This window comes from Panicum hallii, chromosome 1 (genome assembly GCF_002211085.1).
Source record: "Panicum hallii strain FIL2 chromosome 1, PHallii_v3.1, whole genome shotgun sequence".
In the NCBI taxonomy this organism is placed as follows: domain Eukaryota; kingdom Viridiplantae; phylum Streptophyta; class Magnoliopsida; order Poales; family Poaceae; genus Panicum; species Panicum hallii.
Genome location: NC_038042.1, coordinates 24,580,684 through 24,596,536, shown reverse-complemented (window position 1 = coordinate 24,596,536; position 15,853 = coordinate 24,580,684).

Genomic DNA, 15,853 nt, shown 5'->3' with positions numbered 1-15,853 from the left:
CGCGCACGCCTGCTGGCTCGCTCCCGCCCGGCCTGCGCCGCCTGGGCCCGCTCGCCGCCCCTGCGCTCGCCTGGCGCCTGCTCCCACGCACTGTGCGCCGCTGGCCAGCCGCTGGCCTGCCTCCCGCTTGCGCGCGCGTCCGTCCTGGTCGCCGCTCGCGCGCCTGGGCGCCGCCCCGCCAGCGCCTCGCCACCTGCCGCTCGGGCCTGCCTGCTGCCGTGAGCTGTCCGAGCCAGAGGAAGAGGAGAAAGAGAGGTGGAGGAAGGGTAGATGGAAGAGAGAGACAGAGATAAGCACTGCCGGTGGAGAAGATAAGACAGACGCCAGGGGAGGATAAGGTAGAGAGAGAAAGAATAGAGGAGAAAGGGAAAACAGATTTCCCAAGGACTTATACGCGGTTTCAGAAAACTGCAGGGGCTCGTCTGTAAAACCAAAATTTCCTGTTGATTTAAAACCCAAATGAAGAAATGCCCAAAACGAAAGTTGGAGAGTTTCTCAAACTCTACAACATTGCTTTAGGGCTCAAGTTCAAAAACTCAAAACTTATATTTTTACACGTGAATCTTTGAACAAAAGTCGGATTTGAAATGCTTTTGTCCTAAAGAATGAAATTTTATAAAATTCAGGACCTAAATGCAAACATTTATGACATGTCATAATGACGGGATAGACTCGTCATCATGATTGGATAGATATGTCATGATGACTTGCACTTTTACACTTTAGTCCTGAGTAAATTTGAAAGTTACTTTTGTAAATCAAACATTTGCATAAAAGGACTTGTACTTTTATAAAATCACATAAATACCCTTATTCTTACCACTTTACCCAAAATTTTTACACACTTCAACACATGCATTTCAAATGCAACTTTTGGATAAATATATATTTTTTACAGGGAATAAAATAAGAAAAACACATTTGCAAAACCACCCTTCACTTATTTCGAAATTACCTCCCATCCAAACACATTTTGCAAAAACAACCCTAGGTTTTTCTGTAATTACAAAAAATACCCCTTTTTACTTGCACTTTAAATTTTCAAAAGCTTCACATAAACACACATAAGCTTTACACTTAACAAACACATATTTCACACTAACAAAATATATGCCTAGCATTACAAATACACGAACTGTCACAGCCTCCCCCCCTAAAAAGAATCCCGTCCCGAGATTCGGACGAAAGACTCTAAAGGGAAGAGAAGTAAATTACCCATCAAAAGTGGCAAAAAGCAATCACACCAGAGAAGATTGAGGTTGATGATGAGAGCATGACGAGATGAGTATAACGAGAGCATGAAGAGATTGTACATAGATGAGTTTGACAAGATAAGAGAGGAAAAGGTGATCGAGTTCTCATAGAGCTACGATCACAACAGGAGGACAATAAATGTCAGCGACATTCATCAGAAAACTCATGGACAACAAGTAAGGATAGTACAAGGGATTGACAAAGTGATGTTTGAAATATTCTTGCTCAGAATTTATTATCTGAATGATTTAGATGAGGTTGATTGCAAAACATGCCTATTTATATCGATGCAATCAAGGGATAATGATAGAATGCTCCGATTCAGAGTGCATTGCTTGGTATGTAACCATGAATGTGATGCACTATTGAGATGTATGATTGCATTGATGGTGCAACGTGAGGATGAGGAATCCCATGCACGACCGAGATGATGCATATGACACAATGCAATTACCATGATGTTGACCAAATGATGCATACACCATGATGCAAGGATGATGATACTTGCAATGTATGCACGTATGAAATGCATGAAGTATGATGCATACCCTCATGAGTTGATGATGCATAAGACTCGCATTCCACATCCGTTCGCTCGTAACTAACACCTGGGTAGGTCTATATCCTTAAGCGAGGATCAAAAGTTAGGACACTAGTAAGGTTGCAAAAGAAGAGATTGCAGTGGGGTTACGTCACATAGACCTAGTCACCAGTGCGCTCCTAATGGCTCAATCATATGGCTGCAGCGCACATGAGGCCTTAGGTTCCAACACGGCATCATGGTCATGTGATTAAACACCACCACAAAAGAGGAATAGCAACCCTGTAGTGCCAACAGCAACAAGATAGGTCTTAAGAAGCTGAAGACAACCTAAAGCTGTACAGGAGGCACACTCGTTAGTTAGTCTACGGGCTTTCGATGATGATGCAACACCATGCATTGACCAAAATGGTATATGTTATGATGCATGACTTTTTGCCGGGAGAATTGTATGCAAAATGTAATTATTGTCATACATCTTTTTAATTTATCCAAAATCATCTGAGCAAAAATCGAAGGTGCAACTTTCAGATGTTGTAACCAGAATAGACAACAAGATATGCTACAACATCGAGAGAGGACAGATGATTCACTAAATAATGGATTGAATGGTTTGCTGACAGTTATCAAGGTTTAACCACCAAAAGAAAAGCTCAAAAAGAAAAGTTCAATGGTTCTGCCGAAACAGATTCAAAGCAAGATCAGGGGTTTGATTTGGCTGTCAAACTAAGATCGATGATAAGGTCCAAACATAACCCAATCCACTTGGTTCACAAAAGACTGTCTTAACTCTAAGTTAGTCTAGCAGATTACGTTGGCTCCTACTACACAAAGTCAAAACAGGCATTTAGATACAAGCAACATATTTCAGTACAAACAAGGCAATCAGGTCAATCCAAGATGTCATGATGCATGCACGTTCTACGCGTCCTCACAAACAAAATAACTGCCAAGTATTCTTGGTCTTACGTGGTTAGTTACGGTGGCATCATATAAATACGTCTCTCCCTATATATATACTAGTCGTTCTTACGTTCAAGCTTACGCAACGAGGTTAGCGTACCTGCAGAAAACCACAATATATATATAGTGAACCTTTCATGCCAGCATGTCATGAAAGCGTCCCCAATCATTACTGTTCACTATAGAAACAGCATCTGTACAATTACCGCCGTACAGACAACGTTAACATACGTTATCGAGATAACGTATTCACGGGGGTACCGCAAAATGCGGGGGTATGATCTGCGATCGCCATACCCTGCGCCGAACCATATACTCCCAATGTAGTCAACCGAGGTTGGTACATTGGCAGCATCTCAAGTAGGCCACTGCTTGAGAAACAGCGTTCGGTTCGCATCACCGACGGGAAGGCCAAGCTCCCTCAGTTGGCTGAGGATCGTTACCTCCTTACCTCATCGTCGAAGGTGTCGTTACAGAATGTAAAGTTGGGGTTGTACATGAATTTAAGTTTTGACAGAAAAGTAATGCTGGTAGTTAGAGTTATTTATATATATACTATAGCCACCTCTATTTCCCTCATAAGCATTACCCTAGGGCTTTACGTACTAAGCTCAATCCTTAACGGATCCAACGCAGTTTTGCCAAATGTTTTGTTGGCCAAATTTTTATACTGAAAGCATTTTTAAGGTAAAATGTATCTCCAAGGTAACCTTATAGCTCTGATACCAGCTGTGGCAGAACCGCTCGAATTATTCCGGCTCAAGTGCGTTGATGATCGCCGCACACCTGCAATCCGCTTAACGCACTTCAAACGGAACAATCCTTTGGTCTGTCGGGTCTCCGCCCGATACAACCACGGTTCAGCAGGATCGAAGCAGGTTTATCTCGCACGAAGGCGAGTTTACATCACAGAATAGCTCATCAACTTTTAACTTATAGCCATACATATATTATTACAAACTGAATTTAAAGATAAGTGAACTTATACAAAACCATGTTCAGAAAGACAAGCATAACAGCTTGTCTAAACTCACAGCGGAGGATAAAGTTTCACGCGGCTACATTCGTCGCGAAGACGAACACCAAGCTTAGCCCAGGGCTTGGTGTTATCGCGGAGGGTCAGTGCCGGCCGGGGACGGGTCCCACTCCACGGACAACCTTGGGTGGCCAACGTCCGTTCCGTTTGGCTGGTCCGTGGAGTGGGACCCGTCCCCGGCCAGCACTGACCCTCCGCGATAACACCAAGCCCTGGGCTAAGCTTGGTGTTCGTCTTCGCGACGAATGTAGCCGCGTGAAACTTTATCCTCCGCTGTGAGTTTAGACAAGCTGTTATGCTTGTCTTTCTGAACATGGTTTTGTATAAGTTCACTTATCTTTAAATTCAGTTTGTAATAATATATGTATGGCTGTAAGTTAAAAGTTGATGAGCTATTCTGTGATGTAAACTCGCCTTCGTGCGAGATAAACCTGCTTCGATCCTGCTGAACCGTGGTTGTATCGGGCGGAGACCCGACAGACCAAAGGATTGTTCCGTTTGAAGTGCGTTAAGCGGATTGCAGGTGTGCGGCGATCATCAACGCACTTGAGCCGGAATAATTCGAGCGGTTCTGCCACAGCAAAAGTTTCACATAACACACACGAGTTTTATACAAATAAACACATATTTCACACTAACAAAATGTATGCCTAGCATTACAAATACACGAACTGTCACAGGCACCAAACTAAAGTTCCATCGCTCAGGGTCCCGAGGACCCTGATTGAGAGGTCTTGATGATCGAGGTCGATTGGAGGGCGGCCTTCATCAACTACATCCAGAAGCACAAACTACCTCCCGGTGTCGACCCAAAAAGCGCTGAAGCTACTCGCATCCCAAGGCGCAGCAAAGGGTATGTTCTACTCGGGGGTAACCTGTACAAGCGTGGATCAGCATCAGACATACTCATGAAGTGTGTCAGCATGGAGGAGGGCAAAGAGATACTCCAAGAGATTCACGAAGGCGTGTGCGGGAACCAAGCGGCTTCTCGCACACTAGTCGGCAAGGCATTTTGATCTGGTTTCTATTGGCCGATTGCTTTGGCAGATGCCGAAGCCCTTGTCCGCTGGTGTACCAACTGCCAATTTTTGGCAGACAGCCTCATGTTCTGGCTCACAACCTCATCACCATACCACCTTCATGGCCATTTGCATGCTTGGGCCTAGACATGATAGGGCCCTTAACAACTGTGCTAGGAGGTTTTACACACGTGTTGGTGATCATCGACAAGTTTACCAAGTGGATCGGGTACTAGCCAATCGCAACGCTCTCTGCGGATCGAGTGGTTACTTTCATCTGCGACATCTTACATCATTTTGGCTTCCCCAACACTATCATTACAGATCTAGGATCCAATTTCCACTCACATCAGTTCTGTGATTTTTGGGAACGCAGTTCCATTGAAGTCAAATATGTTTCAGTGGCTCACCCGTGGGTGCCAATGGCCAGGTTGAGCGCGCCAACGGCTTGATTCTTGATGGATTGAAGAAAAGACTCTACAACGAGAATAGCAAAAAGGGCAGCAAGTGGATCAATGAGATCTCATCAGTAGTCTGGGCTTCGCACACAACCAAGCAAAACCACAGGACAATCACCTTTCTTTCTCGTATACGGGTCTGAAGCTATATTACCAGCTAACATGATGTGGAAGACTCCACGACTGGAGATGTTTGAAGAAGGCGAGGCTGACATTGCAAGACATCTCGAGCTTGACTCAGCTAAAGAAATCAGATACAATGTTTTGTTCCAGTCGGCCCGCTACTTACAAGGAGTTTGTCATTACCATGACAGGAACGTTCAACAACGCTCTTTTAATGTTGGAGATATGGTTCTTCGACTAATCCAGGATGATACCGGGCTACACAAGCTTAACTCGTGATGGGAAGGGTCTTTTATTGTGCATAAGGTTACAGGACCTGGATCTTATCGCCTGTAGTACCCTGATGGCCAGGAGGTTCCTAATTCTTGAAATATCGAGCATTTACGCCATTTTCATCCTTGATCAACTGGGGACATCTTCTATTGGTGCATGGAGATTCATACTTCCAGTACAACTCCATTTTACTGGTTTACGACTGGTATTACGCGCAAGTTTTCCGACTAGTCTCTTTGGTTACTGAAGGGGCCTTGCGCTCATATTTCTAGTATAACTCCATTTTACTCATTTAAGTCTCATATTACACGCAAGTTTGTTGAAGAGGCCTCACTCCCTTATTTCCAATAACGTATTACTAGTTTTTGACTTGTACACTATGTTATTGAAGGGGCCTCACTCCCATGGCAAGAGGTTTACTAGTTTATGACTAGTTCTACACCTATTCGACTACTTCGACTACTCGTCTCGACTAAAATTCTAGTCGGGATCAACTCTGACTAGATGGCTTCATCGACTATTCAAGACTCAGCGGCTACTTACCCAATGCCTGGGCTCGGGGGCTAGCGTCACCGTTTGCTACGTCTGCTCTATGCTTATCATCTGGCTCCTTGGCTCGAGGGGCTTGATGGGACAAGGCACTCAGCGTGCCTCAATGGACAGCTCTCATGCTTACATGCTGGATGCTGTAAAGCTACTCGACAATACCCGATCCAAGATGCTTTTTAAGATTTATCTTGGGTAGATGTTTGTTAACCATTATTTCAGGGATTCTACTCCGAAATAAGGGGTTTGTTCAAATTATTACCCAGAGGTCTTATGTAGTCATTGACTCAGGGTACAAAGATTGATTTGAGAGATAATTTTGGGTGTTTATTGGTGATGTTATTTGCTTAACCAGTTTTTCAAGGAATTCATCCCCAAAAAAGTGGTTTTCAAATTTACTAAACCGATTTGCCCATGTTCACCATCAAATCTTTACTGTCATATATTGCATGCTACGATTCTTTGGATCCTTTATTCCAAAACTTAGGGATTTGGATTCAAGACTCGAGGGCTGCGGGACACATGTAATCAGCGACTTATTTTTTCAAATCAGCTAGAAGATAAGTACAGAAGACTTAAGATTAAATTGACCCTCAGCCTGATTCTACGAGTCAAGCTAAGGCTCGGGGGCTACTCCACATGGAGTGCGAGTTTAATCGCACCCCATATAAAAGAAGACTGGACAACTGCTCGGGGCATGAGCACCTCAGACCCTCGACGCAGCTAAGGAAGTACTCGGAGGACACCTTCAAGATGAAGTTTGGGAGAACTCGAAGATGCCTTCAGAAGTACTCGGACGCCTGTAGTACTCGGCTACGAAGATCTCGGGAGCTTGTCAGATCCGAGCACACGGGACTGTCCATGTGGCGTACTTCTCCTAGGATACGGGATGGGATATGGCCCACACCCTACATCTTTTGTAACTACTCGTAGTGCAGTAGGACTACTCATACAGTAGTGAAACTAGTCAAATATGGTAGAAAACTACCCGAGAAGTACTCGGGGTGGACTCCTAGGCTTGTACCCGACTAGAACTTCCTTGTAAACCTGTCCCCTCAGACTATATAACGGCGGATAGGGACCCCCTCGGGGACGATCACCATCAAAGATAATACAAACCACACAGGATGTAGGGTATTAGACTCTCGGCGGCCTGAACTTGTCTAAACCTTGTGTTCGTTGCACCTTTGAGTTCCTAATCTCGGTGACACCCTACCAACAAACTCACGATCTCGGGGGTATCCCTCGGTGGGCGTGGCCGTAAAACACCGACACTACACATAAGCTATCTTTAGAAGTAGGATGGAAAGAGGCAATGCTTTGGTGAGGATACATACACACTAAGTGACTGGAGAGATTCCATGGAGGAGTAAAGCTATGGTTGGTCTTTTCAAGAATCTATCATCCCGTAGTCATACAGCGGAGAAGTGGAGGAGACTCAAGTCAATACCATTCCACTCTTCAACTATCCAAACCATTATGGTAGACACATCAAGATTCACAGGTAAAGGTGAAGTTTGGAATAACCTGTATGCAGGTATCATATCAAAAGAAAGTGGTGTTCCACCTTAGTCCTAACATTTACTCGAGGACAAGCAAAGACTAAGTGTGGGGAATCTTGTTGACGCTCGTTACGAACCATTTTCGACCGTCAATTTGATCAGAAAATTGGGAGAACTAACATTTCTTGCAGGCATGTTTATCCAAAATAATATCAATTCCACATGTCCCCGGAAAATATAGCTATGCTGGAATTTGAGCTAAAATGGAGGGAAAACACACCTTTAAATCCAAGGCACAAAAGACTGACCAATCATGAGAAAGCACGAGGATTGAAGGACCCACATGACAGACTCAAGAGCAAGGAAACACACTCTCAATCCAAGGCAATAACTCTCCGGCCAATCAGGACGCGCTGTTAAGCCTCCCATGGATCAATGGGCCCACCAGAGCATGCAACAGACTTAGGATAGTGCCAACCCATCGATCATGGACCAGAGGGCCCACTTACCAGTGTCCCTGCCAAAGGGGGTGGCCCAAGGCGGTTATCCTAGTTTGGCCGAACTAGTTTTGGCGCACCGCCTTACCTCCTGCACGTGGCACCTCTCCATTGGATCTCAAGGTCGGTTCCAAGTGAGCTCCCCTCATTTGCCGGTTGAAGCACCCCTTTGACACACCTATAAATATAAGGGGAGGGGCTCCAAATGAAGACACATCATCAGACACTCCTCTCTTGTGCTCTCACTTTCATAGGTGAGCTTTAGGCTCATTCTAGAGGCTTAGTGTTGTCTAGGTAGTGCTTAGAAAATAGGAAGAAAGTGAGGGGAAGTCGGGGAGGTGCCGTGGTTGTCGGCCCCCGGCGTTCTTCTCCAGCTTGTACCTCAACGGATGCTTATCAATCATAGTAAGTGTTCATGATACTTTTGCGCTTTAGATTCTTAGTTAAGATTAGATCTAGTTCGCCCTAGTTGTTTGCCAGATCAATAGTTCACTAGTGTGGTGGATGCTCTAGAGTAAGATCGATTCTAGAGTTAGTAAAGGACTGTATAGACGTGGTGTCTAGATCAGACTTTACCTATTGGTTGTGGTATATCCCATGGTTAGTTGAGGCCGGTAGCTGTGACACCCTAGGTGTAAAAATTGTAACACATTAGGAAAGAATGTGTAATGTATGTATTGAATTGAGTGAAACTGAGTGAATGTGTGGACATGAGGACTTATGCAACTTATGTGTAATTTTTAAAAAATATGAGTCCTTTTATGCAAAATATTTGAATTACAAAGGTAACTCTTAAATTTTACTAAGGGTCAACGTGTAAGAGTGTTAGTCATCATTGCATTACATAAAACTTGCAATTAAGTCCAAAAATACTTGAAATTTACCCTAATATGGACAAAAACTTTATAAAGTTTGAATTAAGTCCGAGGTTTTAAAATAAAGCTCTATCCTTTGGGTTTTTGAATTTGAACCCTAAATAAAAGTTGTAGGTTTTGAAAAGTTCTACAATTCTTGTTTTGACCATTTTCTCATTTGTGTGACACTCAGGTAATAAGCTGGGTCATACCCTAGAGTTTTGGTATGCTTTTGTGTCCAAAGTATGGCAAAAGGTGTGTTTAATATGTGTAAGGTTATGGAAAAAGTGATATTTATGTAATTAATTTTAACTAGAGGTCCTTTTATGCAAAATGGGTGGAAATAGAGGGAAAAGTTTAAAAGTATGAGGGTTGTGTTGCAAAAGATGGAATCTGTGGTTAAATTGCAAAAAAATATGTGAAATTACCCTTGGATATATTTGTAAAAGTAATTTTATCCATAGGACTTACATAAAATGTGAAAATTTTACTAAGTCTAAAATATCTTCAAAACTGTTGCTCAACTGCAGATGAACCTTTTCAGTGAGGTCCCTGCTTTTCTCTGAAATTGCAAATCAGTCCCCGGCTCAGTTCTTACCCCCTTCTTCTTCCTGGCGCCCCTGCTCTCTCTGCTCTGTTTCTGGCGCCCTGCCGCCGGCACAGTACGTCGGCCTTGGCCGCCGCCGGCCACCTCCTGTTCCTCCCTCGCCACGCGTCGCTTCCCCTCCTTTCACCGCTCAAATCCCCTGCTGCTGGCGCCTTGCCCGTGTGCCACGGCGCCTGCGCGTTGCCAGCGCCGCTCGCCGGCACCTCTGTTGCCGCCGCTGCAATTCCCGGTTCACCCCCCCCCCCCGTCGCGGCTCAAGGTCGAAATTCAGCTCGCCTTGACTCCCTCCCTTCACCCCAATTGCCTATAAAAGCACCCCGGACCTCCTCGCGCGCGCACAGACCTTGCCGCCCTCCATTAGCGCCGCCGTGACCTCAGTTCATCGTGGAGCTTCCCCCTCCGCCCTCTCCCTCCCCAAATCGACCACACCGTTGGCTTCCTCGTCTTCCACTGCAGCTTCCCAGCCCGGCCCTTTCCTCCTCCGCACGCCGGAACCCCACCGCCGCCGCACATCTCCGGCCGCCGGCTCGGCCTCCCGTGGGCAGCACTTCTCCGGCCACCCCGAGCCTCTCCAAGACCACCAATAGTGTAACACCCTAATGTAATTTTCCTAAATTTTGAGGAATTTATTGAGCTTAAATAAAAGTTTCCAGGGTTTCCTCTAATTTGTATCGCATTTAAAGTAATTTTATAACATAAGAAAATAAAAATTAATTATAAGATCAACTTGATTGTGCATTCATGCTGGTGCATTGTTTTATTTGTGTTGAGTGTATAGGTTTGAATTCAAATTGTATTTGAATTCAATTAGAATTGTTTGAATTAGTGAGTTAGAAAAACAAAAGAAGAAAAGGAAAAAGAACAAAAGAAGGCAGCCCAACTCAAAGTCTTGGCCCAGCCCAGCTCTCTTTCCTCTCCTCTCTCCCGCATGGGCCAGCACCCCCTCTCCCTCTTTTTTCTTTCCACGGCCCAAAGCCGCCCGAGGCCCAGCTTCCCTCCTCCCCTCGGGCTCCTCTCTTCCCTTTCCCCCGCGTGGGCCGAGCCTGGCCCGTTTTCCCCAGCCCGCGTATCTTCTCCTCCTCCCTTTTCTCGCTGCCACACGGGCCCGCCTGTCGGCACCCGGTTTTCCACTCGCACGCCGCGCCCTTCCTCTCTCCCTCTCTCTGACCGTCAGGCCCCTCCTGTCAGCGCTCTCTTCTCCCCCTCCTCGTTTCTCCCCGGCGCGCAACCTCCTCCCCGTAACCGCCGGCGAGCTGCGCTCCTCGGGCCCGCGCGTCAATGGGACCGCCGCCACCCTACAAAGCGCCGCCCCAACCCCTCCGGAACCCTAACCCTAACCCTAACCCGTAGCCGCCACCGACGCTCAAGCCCCACGGCCGCCTTGCTCCGCCGCCCGGCGCCCCTGCTCGCCCGCGGGCACGCCGCTCCGCTGCAATCCAGCCCCGACCGGACCCCGCGGGAGCTCCGCCCCAGTGCAAGGTCGGTCCCCGAGCCCGACCGAGGGATCCAGGCGCTCGGAGCATCACCACGTCGACCCGTCCGCGAGCACCGGCTTACCTCGCCGCCAGTTTCCGCCGGAGTCGCCCCTGCGCCGCGTCTCCGCTTGTCTCGGGCCCTCGGTGAGCAATGCCCGACGCCCTTCTCCCTTTTGCACATGAGGTAGTGCCGCGTAGCCCCCTCTGGTGGCCGGAACATCATTCCGGCGTTCCATTGCCGCCGCTCGCCATGGCGAGGTCTAATCCGACCCCGAACTGCCGCACTGATGGCCCAGACGGGTTCACCACCGTCCACCCTCTCTCCCCGGCGCGATCCCGACTACCCAGAACCTCCGGAGCACCGATGTTGGCGAACTCCGGTGAAGCGCCGCCGCGGGGGGAGGTCGCCGGCGAGCAATCGCCGCCCCCGGGGTCCCCCTTTCTCTCTGGCCGTCCGATCTGATGTTCGCGGATGAGATTAGATCACGAAGCCCTTCGATGAGAGCCGTAGGATCGAGATCCAAGCGCCCAGACTGAAGCGTACCGGTTCGGGTGTAAAGTAGATCTGGACCATCCAATCCCGGATGAGTGATCCAGATTGAAGGCAGCTAAGTATAGATCTGAACCTTTGGATCCAGATCCAGCGGCCAGGGGCAGCGCGTACCCCTTCACCGCTAGGATCTAATCTGAGCCGCAGATGCTAGATCCGGCGGCCCGGATTAAAACATACCGCTTTAGCCTATTAGTTTTGCTAAAGAGCCCCTGCCTTTTGGAGAAATCAACCCGCGGTCCTATTTAGTTCAAAAATAATTACAGATAGGTCCTTTTCTTCCTGTTTGACCCCCTGGCTTCTCTGGAAATTCAACCCGCAGTCCAGTCTAAGGTTTTTTAGCGAGTTAGCCCTTGCGTCTAGGGTTTAATTACGTTTAAGTCCTCAGGTTTTGTGCAGAACCCCCTGTAAGTCATGTTTTTCTTACAAATAAGCCCCTGGATCTTGTTTCGAGCGTAGTTTTCGCGTTTTAGCTTCGTTTTAGGTGTTCTATATATCCACGCGATCGTTATAACGCGTAGAATAGCTTTAGACTAGTTTGTGTGCTGTTTCTATGTAATGTTGTACTGTTTTCTTATATTTGCAATTGTTTGCATGTGTGTGCATGTGTGGCCCATGTATTGCTGTTGCGATCGTGAATAGACGTCGAGCCACCGGAGCAGTACCAGGAGCAGCCATCTTCCGAGCAGTTTGAGCAGCAGCCGGGAGAGTACGAGGAAGGCAAGTATAACATGAACCTCCTATCACTTTTAAATACAATTTCATACTGCATTTTAATACTGTATGCCTATAAGGACTTTCCTAGCCACTTATTTACCCTTTAAATATATCCTTTGGGTTGCATTTGGTTAGTTGTGCTAGGTTGCTGCGCTACAACAAATTTTGGTCCTTTTTAATTAATTTGATTAATGGTCTTATGCAATTTAATTCTGGAGCCGACCCTCTGTGCTGTGTGCTTGAGTGGTTTGTGCATCCTTAAAATATGCTTTTGTAGAAACATGGTTTAGGGGGCCAGCACGGTGCTTAGTGCTTGTTTGGCCACTCTCCATAAGGACCGGTTCATAGAGCGACAACCTGGGACAACCGCGCAACCACAGGACTGGAATGGGACGGTCTTGACTTACTAATTAGGTCGTGTTGGTTCGGGAGTAACTTACCTGCGTGGGCAAGAGGGGTGGTAAGCTTCAATGGTCCCTGCTCCTCCGGCTTGGTCTGTGCTGTGTGTCTTGTACCCCCGGAGGTGGGCCCCATCGTCGCTGATCCAGAATCCTTAGCGGTTACACCTTACCAACGTGGTCCTTTGTAACGGTCTCGTAGTGTGCTTGCTAGCCATCTCACCTAAGGAAGTGTGATGAACAACTAGCGTAGCCCACGACTTGTGGGTAAAGTTGTGCAACCTCTCGAGAGTGTAAAACTGATATATCAGCTGTGCTCACAGTCATGAGCGGCCCAGATCCTCCGTCTGATTAGTGGGGTTATCAACCTTTGACGAGGGAGATTCCCCGGGTGGTTTTGGTTGGATGGTTCTCAGTAGTTCTTAATTAATACTGACTAATTTATTAAGCAATTGGGTTATGGTAATTCATCCACTTGTAGTAATTAGCTTTAATAAAATTTGCCAAGACTAAAAGCTAACGCAGTTGAGTCAGCTAGCCTAGAGCCTCATAGTTTGTGTTATACTTGTTGAGTACTAGTTTGTACTCACACTTGTCTCTCTACTCTCCTGTTCTCTTGGATATCTTCGACTGCTGCTCAGTGCCCGGCAACGTGGATGACTACGTCAGTGGCTTCGACGACTTCTAGGCGTTTGTCTCCCAGTCGACGTCCCTGTGGCGCCCAGCTCTTCATGTATTCATTTTACGCTTCCGCAATCCTTGAACTGATTCTTGATTCAGTTGTAATAAAGATATTCATTTTATAATTTATACGCTTTTATTCGTGACATGTGTTGTGATATCTTGATAATCTGTTGTATATATGCGTGACTCGATCCTGGCGCATATATGATTGCTCGATTTATGTTCCTATAAATCGGGTGTGACAGATTGGTATCAGAGCCGTGTCGACTGTAGGACGAAGCCTAGATAGAACTGGTCGAGTTTAGGACTTCTTTTCGCTTGCTCTGCTTCCGCAAAACCCAAACCTCATTTTCTGCTTCTATTCCTTGAGCCTTAAGTCCTTGATTTGCTATCTCTCTCCTGTCCTTTCTGAGAAATAGCTTGAGTCTTCCGTAGACGTTGGCCTGAGTCGCCTAACCCTGTAATTTATAAGTTTAGGTTGTCCCGGTGAAAATACGCTAGAACGAGTGTGTTGGTCGAGTAGTGTGGAAAACTCGACTAAGTTGTGAATGTTGAATGGTTGTTATTGTGCAAATGTATGATTTGGATCTTTGGTTGATTGCATAGTCTAGCAGTTATACTCATTCATGCAAATTGATCCTAACCCCACTTGAACTAAATAATAAAATTTGATTTAGATCGTTGGGGGTAAAACCTATATTCCTTTCTCTCTGTTATATCCTATCGAAGTTTCATCTCCTCAGCAGCACCATATCTTATTCTCATAAATTTCGTTTGTTGCAATCAGATGGTGAACACCAGGTGCACCGGTTCCGGTTCTGACCAACAGGAGCAGAACAACCAGGGTACTGGTCAGCCGCTGCCGATGCCCCCGCCACTGACCCCGGAGCAGTTCTTCCAGCTCCAGATGCAGATGATGGCAACCCTGAACAACACCGTCCAGGCTCTGCAGCACATCCACGCCCAGCCACCGCCTCCACCGCCGCCTCAGCCCCGTGATAGGCGTGCGGACTTTCTGAGAGGTCATCCTCCGACCTTCTCTCACGCCACGAACCCACTCCAGGCGGACGACTGGCTTCGTTCGGTGGAGCGTCAGTTGGTTGTTGCGCAGTGCGACGACCGAGAGCGGGTTCTGTATGCAGCAGGGCAGCTGCGAGGTTCCGCTCTTGACTGGTGGGAGTCCTACCCAGTTCGGGACCGTGATGCTCTCACGTGGGACCAGTTCCGTGAGCGTTTCAGGAACCACCATATTCCTGAGGGCATAATGAAGATGAAGCAGAAGGAGTTCCGTGCCCTTAAGCAGGTAAATTTGAATGGAATTCCCTGCAACTTGTTTGAGCTTGATCTATCCTTGAACTCTCTCGTAAGCCTGACCTATTGAGCGATTTCTACCCTTGTTATCGGTGTTCGTTATTTCAGGGATCGATGACGGTGACGGAGTACCGTGACCGTTTCCTTCAGCTTGCCTGCTACGCCCCTGCTGACGTCGCTCGTGATAGCGATAAGCAGGAGTACTTCAACGAGGGACTGGATGATCACATCCAGTATGCGCTGCTGAACCACCGCTTCGACAACTTCAACCAGCTGGTTGATGCTGCCCTCAACACCGAGCGTAAGCGCCGGGAGATTGAGGATAAGAAGAGGAAGATGGCTCCATCCTCTTCGGGCAGCAACACTCATCCCCGCTATCAGCATCCACCACAGCAGCAGCAGAGGCCGCCTCAGCAGTACCAGCAGCGGCAGCAGTACCCGCCTCGTCCTCAGCAGCAGCAGCAGGCGGGACAGGGTCAGAGGCTTCCGGCGCCTCCGGCTCCACCAGCTCAGAGGCAGGGAGCGCCCACTCCTCCTGCCGGGCAGCAGGCCGCTGCATTTCCGCGAGTGTGCTTCCACTGCGGCGAGCCGGGGCACTACGCCAACGTCTGCCCTCGGAAGGCGCAGGCAGGACAGCAGGACCGTGCAGCTCAGCCCAAGGCCCCAGCTCAGGGCAGGGTGAACCACGTGACGGCCGAGTCAGCGGCCGAGGCTCCTAACGTGGCTATTGGTACGTTCATGGTTAATGCCCATCCTGCTACAGTGCTTTTTGATACTAGTGCTACACATTCTTTCATCACTCAGTCTTTTGTTGAGCATCATGGCATTCCTACTAGCACATTAAAGAGGTGCATGTTAGTATCTTCACCGGGAGGGCAGTTGAGGTCTCATGTCTTCTGTCCCAGAGTAAGTGTGGCCATAAGGGGGGTAGATTTCAGTGCGAATCTGATGGTGCTAGACTCCAAGGGCATTGATGTGATCCTCGGGATGGAGACTCTTGCTAAGTGGGGAGTCCGGATAGATTGTGCTCAGAGGATGGTTCTTC